Source organism: Gastrolobium bilobum, unplaced genomic scaffold, assembly GCF_033153095.1.
Source record: "Gastrolobium bilobum isolate Gb01-03AN ecotype WA unplaced genomic scaffold, APGP_CSIRO_Gbil_v1 utg33347, whole genome shotgun sequence".
Classification (NCBI taxonomy): domain Eukaryota; kingdom Viridiplantae; phylum Streptophyta; class Magnoliopsida; order Fabales; family Fabaceae; genus Gastrolobium; species Gastrolobium bilobum.
Window position 1 is genome coordinate 4,657 of NW_026896791.1, and position 18,504 is coordinate 23,160.

The 18,504-nt window shown below is 39.6% G+C and overlaps 1 non-coding gene across 1 annotated transcript; it reads left to right on the forward strand.

Annotated features, from left to right (window-relative positions):
• Window positions 1-649: 649 nt before the first annotated feature.
• Window positions 650-755, forward strand: LOC133302011 (small nucleolar RNA R71). The gene has a single exon (XR_009750279.1). It is a non-coding gene; the product is annotated as a small nucleolar RNA R71 (small nucleolar RNA).
• Window positions 756-18,504: the final 17,749 nt, after the last annotated feature.

Sequence of the window (18,504 nt, forward strand, 5' to 3'; positions counted from 1 at the left end):
GTTGGCTCTAGTCTCCTCCATAAAGGTATTAGTGGTCTAAGCCATCTCATTAGAAGTCTTGGCCATTTGTGCAAAGGCTTTTTCCCACTCAGCAGGCTCTCGTTGTTGACTCTGTGAAGGCTGAGTATAATTATTAGATTTGAAATCCATGCCAACTCCCTGAGCTCTCCGCTGAAAATTGTTACCAACACCACCAGAAAAATTCTGATTTCTCTGAAGATTTGGCTGCTGAGGGCGCTGGTCATACCATATACCATTCACCTGCATTTGTTGAGGTGAATCAGAAGAAGCAAGAGATGGACATTCATTAGGAGCATGACTGTCCGTACAGTAATCACAGACAAAGGCAACAGACTGAGCTTGAACTCCAGCGATCTGCATCTTGTCAAGCCTGGAAGTCAAACTAGCCATTTGTTGAGCTAGCAATTTATTTTCAGCCAGAACTGACTCATTACTTTCTAGATGAAGGCTACCTTTCTTAGACTTTGAAGATACCCCTTGATTTTTATTCCTGGCCATCCTCTCTATCAGCTCCAGAGTTTCATTCGCTCTCATGGTTTTAATAGTACCGCCAGCTGCACCATTCAAAACCATTCTATCTTCAGGTGTGATGCCATTGAAAAATATTCTGACTTGATCACCAGCAGTCAAATTATAATGAGGGCACCTCCTCATCAAGTCCTTGAACCTGTTCCATGCTGCACACAATGTTTCACCCTCAGTTTGAGTGAAGTTGGTGATATCATTCACTATTTGATTGTATCTCTCCATGGAAAAGAACTCCGCAAAGAACTTTGTAGACAAATCATCCCATGTAGCTATGCTCCGTGCAGGCTGCCTCTCCAGCCAGCTACGTGCTTCTCCCTTTATAGCAAAAGGGAATAATCTCAACCGGATAGCATCATCAGATACCTGAGGGTGCTTGGTTGAGTCACAGATCATTAAGAACCGGTCTATAAACCTGTGAGGATCCTCATGCTCTTCTCCTCCAAATTGAGTTCTCTCCACCAACTGAATTATGGAAGACTTTAACTCCCAATTATTGTCAGCAATATTCGGTTGGACAATACTTGAATTAGGCATGTTGAAGGCTGGAGTGAGGATGGTATCCATGAGTGGATTTTCAGCTTCATTATTCGCTGCCATGGTTGGGATTTCAGGTGCTTCTTCAGATTGAGCACTTGACACTTTTGATTTCTTCTGAGCAAGTCTCCTGTTTCTCCGTTCAGACCTTGTAATTTCAGGATCAAATAACAATTCTGTAGGATCAACCTTGCCTCGCATAAAACTTCAAGAGAAGATTAGTAGCAATGTTCAAAACAAATTAAAACAAGAACAGAAGAAAATAAAATAACATTAAGTGAGAAACACGGTGTCTTCCTGCTCAAAAACACGGCGCTGATGGCGCCATTTTTGCACTGAATTTGAATTAATCCGCGCTATCAGCACCAGTCCTACTTCTTCCGCGCTAATGGCGCAGAATTTTCACTGAAAATTCATTTATTCCGCGCTGATAGCGCCGCCCATCTGATCCAAATTTTCCTTCTGCGCAAATTCTCATTTTCCATGCTAAATTCCTATCCAAATATAAACTTGAGTGAGAAATAACATTGAAAATGAAAAACTAACAATTAATCCATAAAATGTATTGATAAGTATGCTCTTTTGACCTTAAAGCTTAGTATTTTAACTTGGAAAATCAAATATATTACAACCACATCACTAAGTAATCAACTTGGCTAAGTATAATGACGTTATAATTGAAAAGAAAAAGATATTCCGCATTTTTAATTAAGCGCAGCTTAATACGATGATATGTTAACAAACCGGGTATACACGAGGTGTTACGTTTTATGGCATCAGAGCAATGGTTCGAGGAAAAAGCTTGTATGTATTGCAATAACTAAGATGTTTGGTTGTGTCTGGCTTGTGTGTTTGCTCCGTTGGGTTTTATTATGATAATGCATATGTGATCACATTGTGTGGGCCTGATCAACTCATAATTTGTGTAACTTGTGCAGAGTCATGGTAAACTCCAGGAGAACCCGCGAGACTGCTAAGGGTCCACCCGATCTTGACTGCATTAGCTGAGACGCAGGAGGCCGCTAGGCTGGCCAACGTGGCAATGGTGGACGCTGTTAGGTAAGCGAATCGGAATGCCACGGAAGATGTTTTGGAGACGAACCGCCTGGCGACCATGACCATGATGAGGGTCATGTTGGAGGAGATGAGGGCTGGTCCTGCTGTTGATCAGTTCCCTCCGCCACCACCTCCACCGCCACCACCACCTCCACCTCCACCTAGTCTGCAGGATGAGAGCCAGAGTCATGTCGAGGGCACTGGTCGCTTTACTGGGGTGATGGAACCCTTTGAGGAGCCTGTGGAAGACCGTGATGTGATTGATCGTCGGCTTAATGCTTTCCGCAAGCATAAGCCACCTTCCTTTGATGGGTCCTATGACCCTATTGCTGCGGCGAGATGGCTTCAGGCACTGGACAAGATCTTCCGGGTCATGCAGTGTACGAATCCGCAGAAGTTGATGTTTGCTACCTATATGCTGGATGGCGATGCCCATGAGTGGTGGACGAACACCTCTCATGCTTTTGAGATGCAGGGGCATGTGATGACGTGGCCATTTTTCGAGGATTGTTTCCTGGGTCGGTACTTCCTCTATGATGCACAGGAGAGGAAGCAGGGGGAGTTCGACAGGTTGGTTCAGGGCTCGTTGTCTGTTGACGAGTACCTAGCCCAGTTCAATCAACTGGTGAAGTTTGCACACTTCCAGATGGCGATGCCTACTCCGACATTCTTGGCTGCTAAGTTCCACAGGGGACTTAGTGAGGATATTGCTGGTTACCTTGCTGGTTCTGCTTCGAGAGACTTTGGGACACTGGTACAGCAGTGTCGGGATATCGAGGACTTCTACAACTCGAGTAAGGCCAAGAGGGCCAAGGTTGCTGAGGCGACGAAGGTAGCTGGTAGTTCCACTTCTTGGAGAGACAGGAAGTTTGGGAACAAGGGCAAGGGAAAGCAGATGGCGGCTCAGCAAGTGCCGAATCAGTTTAAGAGGACTTCTGCTCAGGGGAGTGCAGCGAGACCTCCTGCTCCCAAGTGTTCGGGATGCGGGAAGACTCATTTTGGGCCGTGTTCTACCGGCCAGTTGATTTGTTTCCAGTGTGGCAAGGAGGGCCACTTCTCCAGAGACTGTCTGTCGATGACGGCGAGAGCTACTGCAGTTCAGGAAGTGCCACTTCAGATGGTTCCCCTTCCACCTACTTCGACACTGGCAGTGCCACCGTCTACTGGGCGTGTTTATACCCTGGATCGTCAGCAGTTGGACCGAGCTCTGAACCTTGTCAGAGTTACTGTTACTATTGGTGCATCATCTGTTGATGTCTTGTTTGACTCTGGGGCTACGCATTCTTTTGTTGCAACCCTGATTGCTGTGGGGCTTGAGTTGTCCATGTCTGTGCTTTCTCCACTGTTGCGGGTGACCACCGCCACCGGAGAAAGGTGTGATTCTACCACTGTTCATCACGATATGGTGTTTCAGTGGGATGGCCGTGACTTCTCGGTGGATCTGATAGGATTGCCGATGGCCAACTTGGAGATTATTCTGGGCATAGATTGGTTGTTCAGGAACTGTGCATAGATTGACTGTTGTGCCAAGCGTGTGGTAATGTCTCCGTGTGATTCCACAGCCAGTTCCTCGTCGTACATTTCTTTGCTGCAGGCTAGGAGAGCCTTGAGAGCTGGGACATTTGGATATGTCATGTTGGGAGGTTTGGTGAGTGGGACACAGGAGGATATCACTGGCATTCCTGTGGTGAGGGAATTTCTCGAGGTTTTTCTTGAGGAGATTCCTGAGTTTCTGCAACAGAGGAAGATAGAGTTCTCCATAGACCTGTTGCCTGCTGTGGGGCCTATTTCATTAGCTCCATACCGGATGTCGCCACCGGAGCTGGCGGAGCTGAAGAAGCATATTGAGGATCTTTCAGCAAAAGATTTCATTCGGCCGAGTGTGTCTCCTTGGGGAGCACCAGTCATCTTTGTGAAGAAGAAAGACGGGACAATGCGATTGTGCACCGACTACAGGCAACTGAACAAGGTGACGATCAAGAACAAGTATCCTCCTCCTCGGATTGATGATTTATCGGATCAGCTCAGAGGTGCTTGCCTGTATTCGAAGATTGATCTCCGGTCTGGATACCATCAGATCCGGGTGAAGCCAGAGGATGTCCCTAAGACCGCGTTTCGTTCGAGATACGGTCACTTTGAGTATTTGATGATTCCGTTTGGACTCACCAATGCACCTGCGGTGTTCATGGATTACATGAACCGGATTTTCCAGCCGTACCTGCATCAGTTTGTGATCGTCTTCATTGATGATATCTTAATTTACTCCAAGACGGAGGAGGAGCATGTGGAGCATTTGAGGATTGTTCTACAAGTGCTGAAGGAGAAAAAGCTGTATGTGAAGCCTTCAAAGTGTGAGTTTTGGCTCAAGTCTGTGAAGTTTCTTGGGCATGTTATTTCTGCTGAAGGAGTTGCAGTGTATCCGAACAAGATCGAGGTCGTGCTAGATTGGGAGAGGCCCAAGACGGTTACTGAAGTGAGGAGTTTCTTGGGTTTGGCAGGTTACTATCGGAGGTTCATTAAGGGATTCTCCACCATGGTTTTACCACTGACTCGCCTTACCCGTAAGGAGACTCCATTTGTGTTGACTCATGTGTGTGAGGTTTGTTTTCAGGAGTTGAAGGAGAGACTGACTACTGCACCTATGTTGGTCCTTCCTGATCCTGCGCTTGAGATTGAGCTTTTCACTGACGCCTCCAGAAAGGGGCTAGGTTGTGTGTTGATGCAGTTGGGCAAAGTGATTGCCTATGCTTCGAGGCAGTTGAAGCCTCATGAGGAGAACTACCATACTCATGACCTGGAGTTGGCTGCTATTGTTTTTGCTTTCAAGATTTGGAGGCATTATCTTTTTGGTTTGAAGTTCGTGGTGTTTAGTGACCATAAGAGTTTGAAGTATCTTTTCGACCAGAAGGAGCTGAACATGAGGCAGAGAAGATGGATGGAGTTCCTAAAGGATTACGACTTCGAGTTGAAGTACCATCCTGGCAAGGCCAATGTGGTAGCTGATGCTTTGAGCCGGAAACCCGGGAGCTCATCCAGTTTGTTACTTGGTAATTTTGATGTGGTTGAGAAGTTCCGAAACCTGGCAGTGACCTCTCCGTGTGAGGGTGCACTTCTCGAGATGGAAGCAGCAGATGTTGTGAATGAGCTGTTGGAAAAGTTCAAAGAGGCACAAGTTCAGAGAGAGTGTCTGGATTACGTGAAGAACCAAGATGGTGTGTCATGGAATGATGATGGACTTCTTTTGTTTCAGCAGAGGATTATGGTTCCTCAAGGTCCGTTGACCGAAGAGGTTATGGCAGAGGCCCATAAGGGCCAATTTTTTATCCACCCTGGTGCTACTAAAATGTATCAAGACCTGAAGAAGAACTTCTGGTGGCCGGGCATGAAGAAAGATGTTGCTGTTTTTGTGTCCAAGTGTTTGGTTTGCCAGAAGGTGAAAATCGAGCATTAGAAACCGTTCGGTGAGCTTCAACCTCTCGAAGTACCACAGTGGAAGTGGGAAAGTATTTTCATGGATTTCGTGGTGGGATTGCCTAAGACTCAGGCGAGTTGTGATTCTATCTGGGTCATTGCGGACAGACTGACGAAGTCTGCCCATTTTCTTCCTGTGAAGGTGAGCTTCACTACAGAGTAGTTGGCCAAGCTTTATGTTCGCGAGATTATGAGGCTTCACGGGGTGCCCGAGAGTATCATCAGTGATAGGGACCCGAAGTTCACATCTCGGTTCTGGGAGGCGCTGCAGGAGGCTTTTGGTACGCAGTTGAGATTGAGTACCGCCTATCACCCTCAGACTGATGGACAGACTGAGCGAACTATCCAGACCTTGGAGGACATGTTGCGGTCTTGCACATTGGAGCAGGGCTCAGCATGGGATAGGTACCTTCTGTTGGTAGAATTTTCGTACAACAACAGCTTTTATACTAGCCTGGGCATGACGCCCTACGAAGCACTGTATGGTAGGAGGTGTCGGACTCCTACCTGTTGGTCTGAGATTGGAGACAAGGAGCTTTTTGGCTTGGACTTTGTCCAAGATACCACCCAGCAGATCCAAATGATCAGAGAAAAGTTGAAACAGGCGCAGAATCGCCAGAAGAGCTACTATGATGTCAAGCATCGTCCACTAGAGTTCAGTGAGGGTGAGCACGTGTTTGTGAGACTTTCACCTGTCACCGGTGTTGGACGGGCACTCGGAGTGAGGAAGCTGAGCCCGCGATATATTGGGCCATACCAGATCCTTGGTAGAGTAGGACCTGTTGCCTACCGGCTTGCCTTGCCTCCGAACTTGGCCAACATCCACGACGTGTTTCACGTGTCTCAGCTTCGGAAGTACATAGCAGATCCTTCGCACGTGGTGCAACCTGATGATGTGGAAGTTCGGGAGAACTTGAAAACTCCCGTTGGACCACTCAAGATTCTCGATCGTGGCGAGAAGCAACTAAGGAGCAAGATCATTCCGATGGTCAAAGTGCAGTGGACTGGAAGAACTCCTGAGGAGTGTACTTGGGAGCGTGAGGACGAGCTTCTCCGGCAGTACCCCGAGTTTCGAGACAGGTATGTTTCTGATTTTGAGGATAAAATCCTAAAAAGGTGGGGTGAATGTAAGAACATGCACCGTTAATTAAGGAAGTTAATTAATTAATAATGTGAAATTAGGAAATAATTCCATAATTGACCCTAATAATTATTATGAGGCTTAAATAAACATAGAAAGCGATTAATAATGCTGAAAGTCGCTTTTCTGACAAAAAGTGCAGATACCGGTTCTGCTAGTCGGAATAAATGCGCACCGGTGAAGTATCCCAGAAAATTATAATAAGTACATGAATATTTCTAGAATAATATATAAGACTTGTAAAACAATTTGAAGTCAAAATAATGAGAATTGATGTCGGAACTAATACTTTCAGTGTTAAAACGCGTACCGAAAAAGTATTGCGAAAAAATAATATAAAAATATGACAAATCCTAGAAAAATGGCTAGGTTCATAATATGAAGTTTGAGATTAAAATGATAAGCGTAGCTATTTTTGCTAATACTATGTGTTTTAACTTAAGTGGGCCTATATAAGCTTATGGCACAATGCCCTAGGTCAGAAATACATTTGTGCTACGTGATTTTCTGAGTTCCCTTCAGCTGCCACCTTCTCTTTTCCACTCCATAGCTTCTTCTTCACAAATTTCACCAAAGTGATCACCTTTGGTTATGGTTCCTTCACCAAAATAGTTGAGTATTGTGAGGACAAGTCTTGTGTGAGTAAAAGATCTTGATTTTCTGAGTTTAGGCTGCTGTGTGAGGGGTTTTGTGGGCTAAGTTGGTGTTCCCACTGGTGTGAGCCTTTGTTCATGCCATCGGAGGCTTCAAGGAGCCATCTTTGAAGGTAAAGGTCCAACCTTGTGTTGTATTTTCGTACTCTTGCTAAGTCAGAATTTTTGAGCATTGTTGGAGAGCTCCAAGAGCCTTCTTTGTGGCTGAGTTTGCACCCCATTGGTACATCTTGAACTTCCCTTTATTTTTTCATGAAAATAGCTTATTTATGTTATGAAATGAGTTAACTGTAATCATTCAAGCTTAGGGTTGTTAATCTAAGGATAATAAGTGGTAATGAACATATGTTTTGGGTCAAAACCGAACCTTGGGTCATTGGGTGGCATTTTGGCTTCGGATTATGCAGAAAAAATCTGCAGAAAACTGTTCTGCCCGCGTGGTAATCGATTACTTTTGGTTGGTAATCGATTACCATGTGCAGTAATCGATTACCTTGCTGGTGGTAATCGATTACCATGTGCAGTAATCGATTACCAGTCCTTGGTAATCGATTACCACCTGTGAAAATGACCAGAAACCAGTTTTGTGCGTGGGACAGTTCCCATTTGGGCTTGATGGCCTAGGAAGTTGGTGTTACTGTTGGGAAGCAGTGATACCTATAATTAAGGGACTTAGTGCTTGATAATTATGAACTAGAAAAGACGTAATCGAATAAGGAAATGTTGTCATAATGAAATGAACCTTTAAAGTATGGTTATTGATGATATTTCTCATATACACAGATTGTGATTGTGCTGTTTGTGCGTCTTGAGCTTATGCGGACTGTTGGCTTGGATAGTTAGCTTGCAAGGTAAGCTTTCGTGTCCTCGGTTTAGCCATGTTGTGGTTCCACCAAGTCCCATGGGGGTATGGTTATATGCTTGTTGTTTTACATGCTTTTGATGTTTTGGAAATGCTATTGAGTTGTTATATGCTAGTGCCTTGTTGATATGCATGTGGTGTTGACCTATACGGTAAGCCTGAGTATGTGGTACATACAATATAGTGAGGATGTGGGTGAGGTGCAAGCGGTGTTCCTTGTACTATATGTAGGTAATAGACGTATTCCTGCATTTCTCTGGCCAGTAGAATAGTTAAACACACATGGCATGAATATTTGTTGCACTGCATTAAGTTTTGGAACTTATATTGAATTACTGCTTTTGAAACTTATATTGCACATGTAAGTGAGCTTGGGGTGGAAGATCCTTGAGGACCCCTTGTCTTACTGAGATTTCTGGTTTAGAGATCTCACCCCACGTTTGGGAATGCTTATTTCAGGTTCAGGTAATGCGGGGGTTGAGACCTCTAGTGGCAGGAGGCCAGAGCTTAGCTGATAGATGATACATGTTTATGCTGCTTATGCTGATATCCTGTTATGATTGGATGTTGGGTCATGTTTACTGTCTTATGCTTTTAGCTTCAGTTTATGGATTATTATGTTGAGACTTGGTTGGTTATGCTGTTGATTTGGTGAGCATGAGGATTGTCCATGCCACATAGACTTGATTATTGTCTTGTTTTATTTTAGATTCGAGTTGTAATTATGTATCAGGAATATTGTCCGGATTACGGGTTGTAATTCCGTGACTTAGATACTCACATTTATATCTTTATATTGAGGTATTTCAGTTAGATGTCTATTTGCATTTACATACAGGCGATGTATCTTATGAAATTGACTAAGTAATCAACTTGGCTAAGTATAATGACGTCATAATTGAAAAGAAAAAGATATTCCGTATTTTTAATTAAGCGCAACTTAATACGATGATATGTTAACAAACCGGGTATACACGGGGTGTTACAAGGAACCTCAACATCAACCGCACTTGTGAACTGCCACACACCCGCCCTGTTCTTTGTCATCTTGCGCTGCTCCAGTAGACGTTTTCCAAACTTGCAATTATACCCTGTGGTCTTCTTCAAGGTCACATTGTCCATGGGAACACCAAAGTGACCCAATATCCTCTGAACCAGACAAGCAAATGGAAGTGCACCCTTGTGTTTGGCCTTAAACATCATCCAACAGATGTAGTGCCTCCAGTTCGCCAAAGTACCATGTCGGATAGCCCACATGATGGGAATGTCATGTTCTAACACCCTGGAATGATTGAAAGCTCACGGAAATAGAATATGGGTGATGACATAGTGTAGTATACGGGACTCCATAGTAAGCAACCCGACCGTATAGTAAATGTGTTCCCCACGGACCATTCCAGGCCTCCTCTGCTCATGCACGGCATCGCCTCGTGTATATCCTGGAAGTGTTACGCTGCTATCTGCGTCATATTCCACGGTCTGCGTAGAATCAAAGTCATACCCCAGTAAATCCAACCATACCGGAGCGGTCATGATGATCTCCACCCCGCAGACCCTCGACCTTAGCTCACCCTGTACGTAGCTGAGGTTATAGTAGAAGGCCCGTACTAGCAGCTCTGAATATGGACACAACAGTTCAGCCAAAACCCTAAGATGTGCTCCCTCCAACAACCTCATATGTTAAGTCCTTCCGCTGCAAAAAATATTGTATCAAGTGATTTCGGAGGACATATGGGTCAGTTCAAATGGTCACGGACAAATGCATCGTGAACCAAGGGGTCATGGTCGAACAAGTATCCGAATGGGAGGTCGACTGGAGCGGGCTCTTCGTCTTGTGGCCTTGAAGAAGACGACTGGTCTTGTCGTAGCTTTGTGCGTCTCTCATTTTCCACGTTATCAGATCTTCTACGGCCAGCCATGGGAACAACCGTACCTACAATGCAAATGGAAACAATATCAATGGAAATATCAAAAAATTTCAAAATTCAATATCAAAATCAAAACCCTAACCTAACCCTAAATCAAAATCAAAATCAAAACAAAAAACATAACCCTAAACCCTAACATAAAAACACAAACCTTAACCCTAAACCCTAACAAAAACAAAAACCCTAACCCTAGCCCTAACCCTAACCCTATCATAAAGCAGAAAACGCACCCCTACACCCTAACATACAAACACAAACCCTAACCCTAACAAAAAACAGAAACCCTATCCCTAACCCTAACCCTAACCCTAACATAACACATAAACCCTGCCCCTAACCCTCACATCAAACTCAACACCCTACCCCTAACATAAAGCCACAAAAACTCAAACAACGTTCTACCATAAAAAAGAAAATAAAAAAATAGAAACCATATCATGGAGAAAACAAAAAAAAATGAAAACTTAAAACCAAATGCAAGTCAGAAAACGTTACCTACAATGTCAATTTCACAAGGTGTAAACCAATGATGGTGCAATCGGACCTTCAAGGGGATGGGATTCAGACTTGGTTGAAGAGAGGGGATCTTGGAGCCTTCTTAATCGACTAGGGTTTGAAAATAACCCCCTTTGCGAAATGGGGTTTTTTTAAAAAACCTGATCTGCGAAATTTAATCGACTAAATAATTGTTTTAGTCGATTAAAAGTGCACGAAATTTAATCGATCAAATTGAATTTATAGTCGATTAAATTTCGTGATTCATGTTTTCTGTATTTTGACAATTTAGTCGATTAAAAGTGCAAGTTGATCGATTAAATGGGGGCAGGATGGTGGATAGTTCTGCGGGAGGGGCAAATTGGTTATTAATTAATTAATGAGGGGCAAAAGGGTAAAAAAGCTAGCAAAAATAGGTTGTAAGTATAATCATTCCCTTTTTATTGACTCGTGTAATTTTGAATGTTTGTTAAAAATTCATATGGTTTTTTGAAATCTTATAAATCCATATTGTCCTTTCAAATCTTATAAATTCTATTAAAATCCAATCTTATGAAATCTTGATTGTAAAAAAAGTCTTTTAAAAAGTCTTTAAAGTCTCTCTAATTCTAAATAGTCTTTTAAAATCTATAAAAAAAAATTAGCTTAAAAAAGTCTTTTAAAATCCTAATCCAATTTTTAAAGTCTTTTAATATTTTTAAATTTTTATTACTATCTTATTATAAATAATTTAAATTTAAGTCTTCATTAGTTTTCTGTTTACAAAGAATTCATTATTTTTTTAGAAGCATGCCCTTTTTTTGTTTTTTGGTTTTATTTTGAAAAGAATTTGTAATGGTGGGTAACCGTCTCAATCATTAAATTTGTTAATCGGTTAAAATAGATATTTTTACTTTAGAACAATTGAATTAGGTGCTCTTAAAAATTGTAATGAATCAATGATACTATGTCTGATGTACGCATTGCAAAGTAAACAAATCAGAACAATTCAGATCACCAATAATAACAATTTTTTCAAAGAAGAAAAACTAGTGGAGGAGGAGGAAAGTAATAATGACCCAAATAAAGTCTAAGTGTATTTTCTAATTAATTTGGCTAAACGTATTTTCAAAATAAATTGAATTTGGGTTTTTAAAAGGATTATTATTTTTTTTTTGATACATGGATTATTTAATTTGATAAGATAAGATTTAATTTTAAAAAAAAATTATTTGTCATAATAGGTTAATTTTTATATATATATATATATTAAATATATAATTAAAATTTTACAATATTTACCTACTTTTTTAATTTTAGATTAATTTAGTATATTATATTTATGTATAAAATAATTATTTTATTAAAGGATAAAGTAATTATATTTTTATTACAAAATTACTAGAGTATGTGTTGTAGTATTTTGTGGTAATTTTAGACAAATATTATCAACTATCCATGCGAAAGTTAAAATGATATATATATGTATAAAAAAATGATATATTGACGGTAATTAAGATTCTCAAATTTACTAAAAATATGAAGCTTCTTTTACAAGTGTCTAAGTAAGATCTAAATAATGTGAAAAGTTTTCTTTTTATTTAACAAAAAAATTATAATTAATTAAAATATAATTGATTATTGTTGGCCTTGCTATAGATTATGCAAGTTATACACAAGTATACGCAACCATAAATAATATAGAATCTTTGAGTTTCAGTTATCGTCTCCATAAGGATCTTTGGCATTTTTGACTTGACTAAAATTTGCAATTGCCTAAAACTGAATTTCAAACTAAAAAGAAAACTATGATTATGTTTGATAAACAGAAAATAAAATAAGCAAACAAAAGATTAAAAGTTCAATTGGGGTTTTCTTATTTAAATTTGAAAACAATTTCTTAATCCACAAAATGAAAGAAAAAATAAATTGAGAAAATTATTTTTGGACTTTTCAAATTGGTTATGTTTTTGCAAAGATTACTAAAAAATGTAACTGAATTAAAACAATCAGAATTGACAAAGTTTTAAGAAGTCTAATTATAAAAACTGGGTTGAGTTATGATTCCTTCCCCACAGCTCCTAGTGTCTAATTGCTTAACAAAATTCTTTCACAATTGTTTTTCAACTCGGAGACTACTGTGGATTTTTCAACCCTTAAAATCCTTTTCCTTTTTGTTCTCACACAACTTATCCCTAAGCAGGTGAGGCTAAGAGCTTGAAGCTCAGGTCCTTTTGGTCACATGGAGGAGTAAAAATCATCTCTAAATTACTCCCTCAAATAATCCCTTCTTTGAGTCCATGAGCTCAACTCATTTTACAGATAAATTTATTTCCCAATAAATTTCCCCTAAACAAATCTATTTCACACGGCCGAAATGAAATAAAATTGGAACAAGTAAATCAGAGTTGAACTAAATAAATTAAACATTCATTTCAAAAAGCAAACAACACTAGTCACTATGGTTGGGGTATCAGTCACCCAACCCTTAAAAAATTAGCTCAAATCCATAGGGATTGAGCTTAATAACAGTAAAGAAAGAAAATACAAAGGAAATAAAATAAACAGAAAGCTAAAACCACAATGCAAGTACTATCCACCAAGATAGCCTTGACACTATAACAACCCGTTACGTACTAGTATTGTTACCATTGATTATGATATTAAGCGCAGTTACAATCACAACAGTTCATTTAAAAATGCGAGTAAACTTTTTCCTTTTCATTACGTAAGCGTTTTAAAAGCAATAATAAAACGTAATGACATAAGCTATGATCATAACTGAATTCTAACGAGGAATAAATAAAATAAATGTCTAACTATCATACATTACTTATTTTAAGCCACTAAGGGATTTCCATAAACCCAGTTAGTATAAACTCACTTTTATGGTTTTTCTATAATTGAACATGTTTCAGTCTTTTGGACACCGTGCGAAATTTCCATGCTACGAACCTCTCATCTTTTAGTATGTTATTCTAGACTCAATTACCTTACCAACAAAGTATCAAATGCCTCATAAAGATTACTCTAGCTCCGGTTATCACCGTTTGAAGTTGGACAAGCAAAACTGTCAGCCAACCCAAAAAAGGGCATCAAACATCCTTCGCCATTTCTGTGATTCTGAACAAACCACTCAACCAATTGCTCTAAAATTTTTATACAGTATACTAGACACCTTAAGTTTTAATTTTACATATCATGAGCCTAATTTTAGTAACAATTGACGAGAATTTCTTTTTTGGAAAACAGCGACCCGAACAACCCCTATGCAGGTCCTTTTGGGCAGTCTCCACTCAATCGAATCTACAGGTCGCTACACAGCTTCAAATGCTATCAAATTTTGACACAACATGGTTGACATCTCAAGATTCAAAATTATGTATGGAATGTCCCTATTGAACATATGTGGAGGGAGATATGATTTCCCAAAGTCGGCATAAAAACTGTCATTTATTATAAATTTTAACAGCACCTCCTTTATTTATATAACCTATTCCACTTTATCAAAAATGTGTTTCAAAGCCTCAAATGGTACCTAATAGACAAGGGTGCCACACAAGGACCAACAATGCCTTGGTTTTTTAAACCCATAACAATTTACATTATTCTCATTAATTTAGAATCCATTACTTAACTTTATCAAAACTTAAACTCTTTACAATCACATTGTTCCATTTCATGCATTCTTTGCAATTGACATATAAATCATAACCTAAAATAGGCCTATTACCCTTTCATCACATACATGCTTTACAATTTTATACAAGGTCCATAATCATTACATTACAATTATCCAATGCCAAATATAACTACCATAAAGTACCTCAAAATGAATCAATACATAAATCCTAGACTTAGCCAAAATATAGCATGAACAAATAAGGCATGATACATATCACTAATGTAATATACAATGTTCATGCTCTAAGTCTAGCCTATGCCAACTGGCCCAAAATTCAAAATACTCCAACTCCACGAGCTCAACCTGTGAGCCTCTTACCCGTAGCTCCAGTCCTGCTACAGCTGCCTGAAACATAGTCTCATAATCCGGGGTGAGATATACGAATATATCTCAGTAATCCAGAGGTTCTGGAGGATCACTCTGCCTAATGGCTCACTCAGATATAAATACATCAATGAATTATAACAACATAGGGATATAGCAAGGGATTTAGAGAAGTAGAGATGTATACAGAGAAAAACATATGATGAAGCTGGAATGGTCATAGCCAAAATCACGCAACATCCGGCCAACTGACCTCGGCATATAGCCTACGGGCTCTCATTCAAGAATGTGTTCCCCAAACATCATTCAAGGCGCCCTTCATCTGATACACCCAAGACATTCCTAGAATGCTCCTCACGGATAACATCTCTATGGCCCCAGGCCAACTGAAACTCCCTCACGGAGACCTATCCAGTGGAAGTCCGTAACGCCATACGACAATCTATCTACTGGCCAGAGATACGGTACATCCTATGTATCCAATATATACATATATATGCATGAGCATGTTATAACCACATCATTGACATACAACTTCCAACCACTACCCTAATGGGCATGGTGGAGCACACACGGGGATTAACCCCAGTATCAAGAGATTACCTATTAGAAGCTCCCAAGCTAGGTAGCTTTAAGAGTTAGTCTTCTACGATCGTGTCAGAGGGAAGCAACATACAATTATCACACACACATGATCATCAATTGACTTGTCCAACAAGCACAAACAGATAACATAATGAAATCCCTCCATCACACTATAGGTTTGGCCACAAGGCTCAAAAATGTCACCCAATGTGTTTCAATTATGTTGAATCAACTCTATGGTTACACAACCTTTCTCAACACCAATACAATCCCCATTTACCTTACATTATCACTTAGCACCACGTTCCCCTAATCGTTCTCTCTAAGCCAAAAATACATATCAAGAGGGACAAAGGTTTTTCACTCAATTCATATGCATTACACTCTCATTTTACCTTATTATTAATGATTCAAGGCATCCATAACTCATTTACACCATTCCTCAAAAACTTATTTTACAAGAAATCCAAGTTCATCCATCAAAATTTGTCTAAGTTACCAAACTCTATCACAATTATTTTTATTGGTTCAATCATCATCACTCATAGTTGTGAGCATTAAATACCAAAAAGACACTATCATTACATACCTCAAACTACCTCAATCAACTCACACATATTCAAAAAATATACCCATTGTCAATCCATCATCAAAGCAAGTCAAGAGTGGGAATACTTACCACAAATGATCTCCAAGGACTCCTAGGATGTGTTTCATCAAAGCAAGTCAAGCCACCTCCAATGGCTCACAAAAGCTTCAAAATCATCACTTTCTTAAGGGAGGATCTTCTCACATAATGATCCTCACTCAAAAATAAGGGTATCAATGTGTTCCTGTCAAAATTTTACACAAGTTTGGCTTTGGAATCATTTGATTTCGTTGAGTGTAGCTTGAGTTATGAATTTCTCAAGTTTTTACTCCTTTCTTCAATTGTGGAAGGGGGCTGCGGCTTTTTGAAGGAGAAAGGGAGGAAGATGATGCACTCTCACCATTGGACATGTGTCATAATATCCCACTTGAGTGAGGTAGGCACCACAAGTGCCACCTCATTTAAAATCATTTAATCACACCACTAATCTTCAATTAACTCTCAAATCATCCAATTAATTCATGTTCTAATCATCAAATCATCATTTTAACCAATGTTGTTAAACTCGACCCGGTTATTGAACCGGTCGAGGTACTGGGTTAGTGGGTCACTGGTTCAACCGCATGACTCGGTAAATATATATAAATTTATAATTTATATTAAAAAGTTTAAATACTTATAAAAATAATTTCAATTTCAAATATTCTCCTTTTTTGATAAATAAATATTCTAACTTTATTAATAACGAATATTACATTTTGTATTCCAAAAGAAAAAATATCACATTTCAAATATAATTTAATATAATAAACTTTTCAAAAGATGGTAGCTTTGCAAAATGTCGTTCCATTTGAATTAGGTGATTAACTACTCCTTTCACTAGGTTCAGTTGAGTGTGGGTAATAGCTAGGGCTCTATATATACTCCTTCCACCGAAACGACCCCTTTCACTTTATCAATGCAATAAACGCAATTCTGTAGATTTCATTTCCAATACAATGTAATAAATGCAAAGTACAAAAGCATTTCTCTTTTTTGAAAACAGCTATCGTCTCCCTTTCTTTAATTTTTTGAAAATAGCTATCATCTCTTTATCTGCTGCTGCCATTATCGTCTCTCGTTCTTTATTTTTTGAAAATGGTTATCGTCTCTTTATGTGCTACTTCTTCGTCTCCCTTTCTTTAATTTTTGAAAATAGCTATCATCCATTTATATGCTACTTCTTCTTTGCCATTATCGTCTCTCTTTCTTTATTTTTTGAAAATAGTTATCGTCTCTTTATGTGCTACTTCTTCTTCTTTTTCTTCTTCGTGTCTTCATCGCCTCCGCCGCCTCTGCACCGACCAGATCTCTCGGGCTAGACATCTGTACCACCGTGTGGTCTTTCCTGATGGAACCCATTGTTGGCCAAGTCATCTCCCGGCAGCCACCGTTCCATTTTTTTCGACATTTTTTCTTCCCTTATGTTGTTTATTTTTTGACTCGGCGAGTCGCCGATTTTAGTAAAATCGGCCGGTTTATTCCGGTTCACACCGGTTGTTTGCATGTCCGATCTATTATTCTACCCGGAACGGTCACATGCGATTTACTGGTTTCCGGTTCGACCCGGTCGGTCCGGTCCAGTTTTTATAACACTGATGTTAACATTCACCAAAGTGATTTAATAATTTCTCTCAACATTATTTTTGGGTTTCCGATAACTTTTTTCAAACTACATTTTTCTCCCAAAAATAACTATATCATGTTCCCACCAAGAGAACTCTATTCCCCATTTGGGAACAACCTACTGAATATTGTTCCCACCATGGAACGTCCTGCTGAATGTCGTTCCCACTCTGGGAACGTCCACTATTCATAATATTTTTTCAAAAGGTATATATCCATTCCAAATTTAGTTCTAAATCCATTTCCATCATTAGTTTCATCAAATCAAATCTAATTTATCATCTCGCAGACTAAGGTTATGTATTTGCCAATTTACCATTTTACCCTCCGTGGGTATTTTCACCCGAATTTCAAGATTTTTGCTAAATAAACCCTCTAACCAACAATTAAACCTTAAATATTGGATTTCAAATATGTGACGTGTTATAGACATTGTGTTCAAAACTAAACAAAATAAAATAAAATCTGTATTACAGTACTAGAAACGCAAAAGAAAATAAAAACGAAAAAAAAGAAGAAGAAATGCACAAGAAGGTGAGAGAGTTAGTCCCTACAAGCTTTTCTCCTCTCTTTTATATCTCATTTCCTCACATGCATGGGCTTTGGGCCTTTTCACCAACAACATCTACATGCGCTCCTTCCGTACGAATCACACGAGCATCTTTGGCGCATTTGCCTTCTTGCTCCACGCTCACACCAAGCACTCCACAAAAATCTCACTACCCGATTTGTAACAAACTCCAGATCACTTTTCGGTTATGGCCAGTATGTGGGGTGTAACACCCCGTGTATACCCGGTTTGTTAACATGTCATCGTATTAAGCTACGCTTAATTAAAAATGTGGAATATATTTTTCTTTTCAATTATGACGTCATTATTTATTACCAACTTGATTACTTAATCATTTTCAAAATATCGCCTGTATGTAAATTGCAAAAGACAGCTAACTGAAATACCTCAATATATAAATAACATAAATGGGTCTCT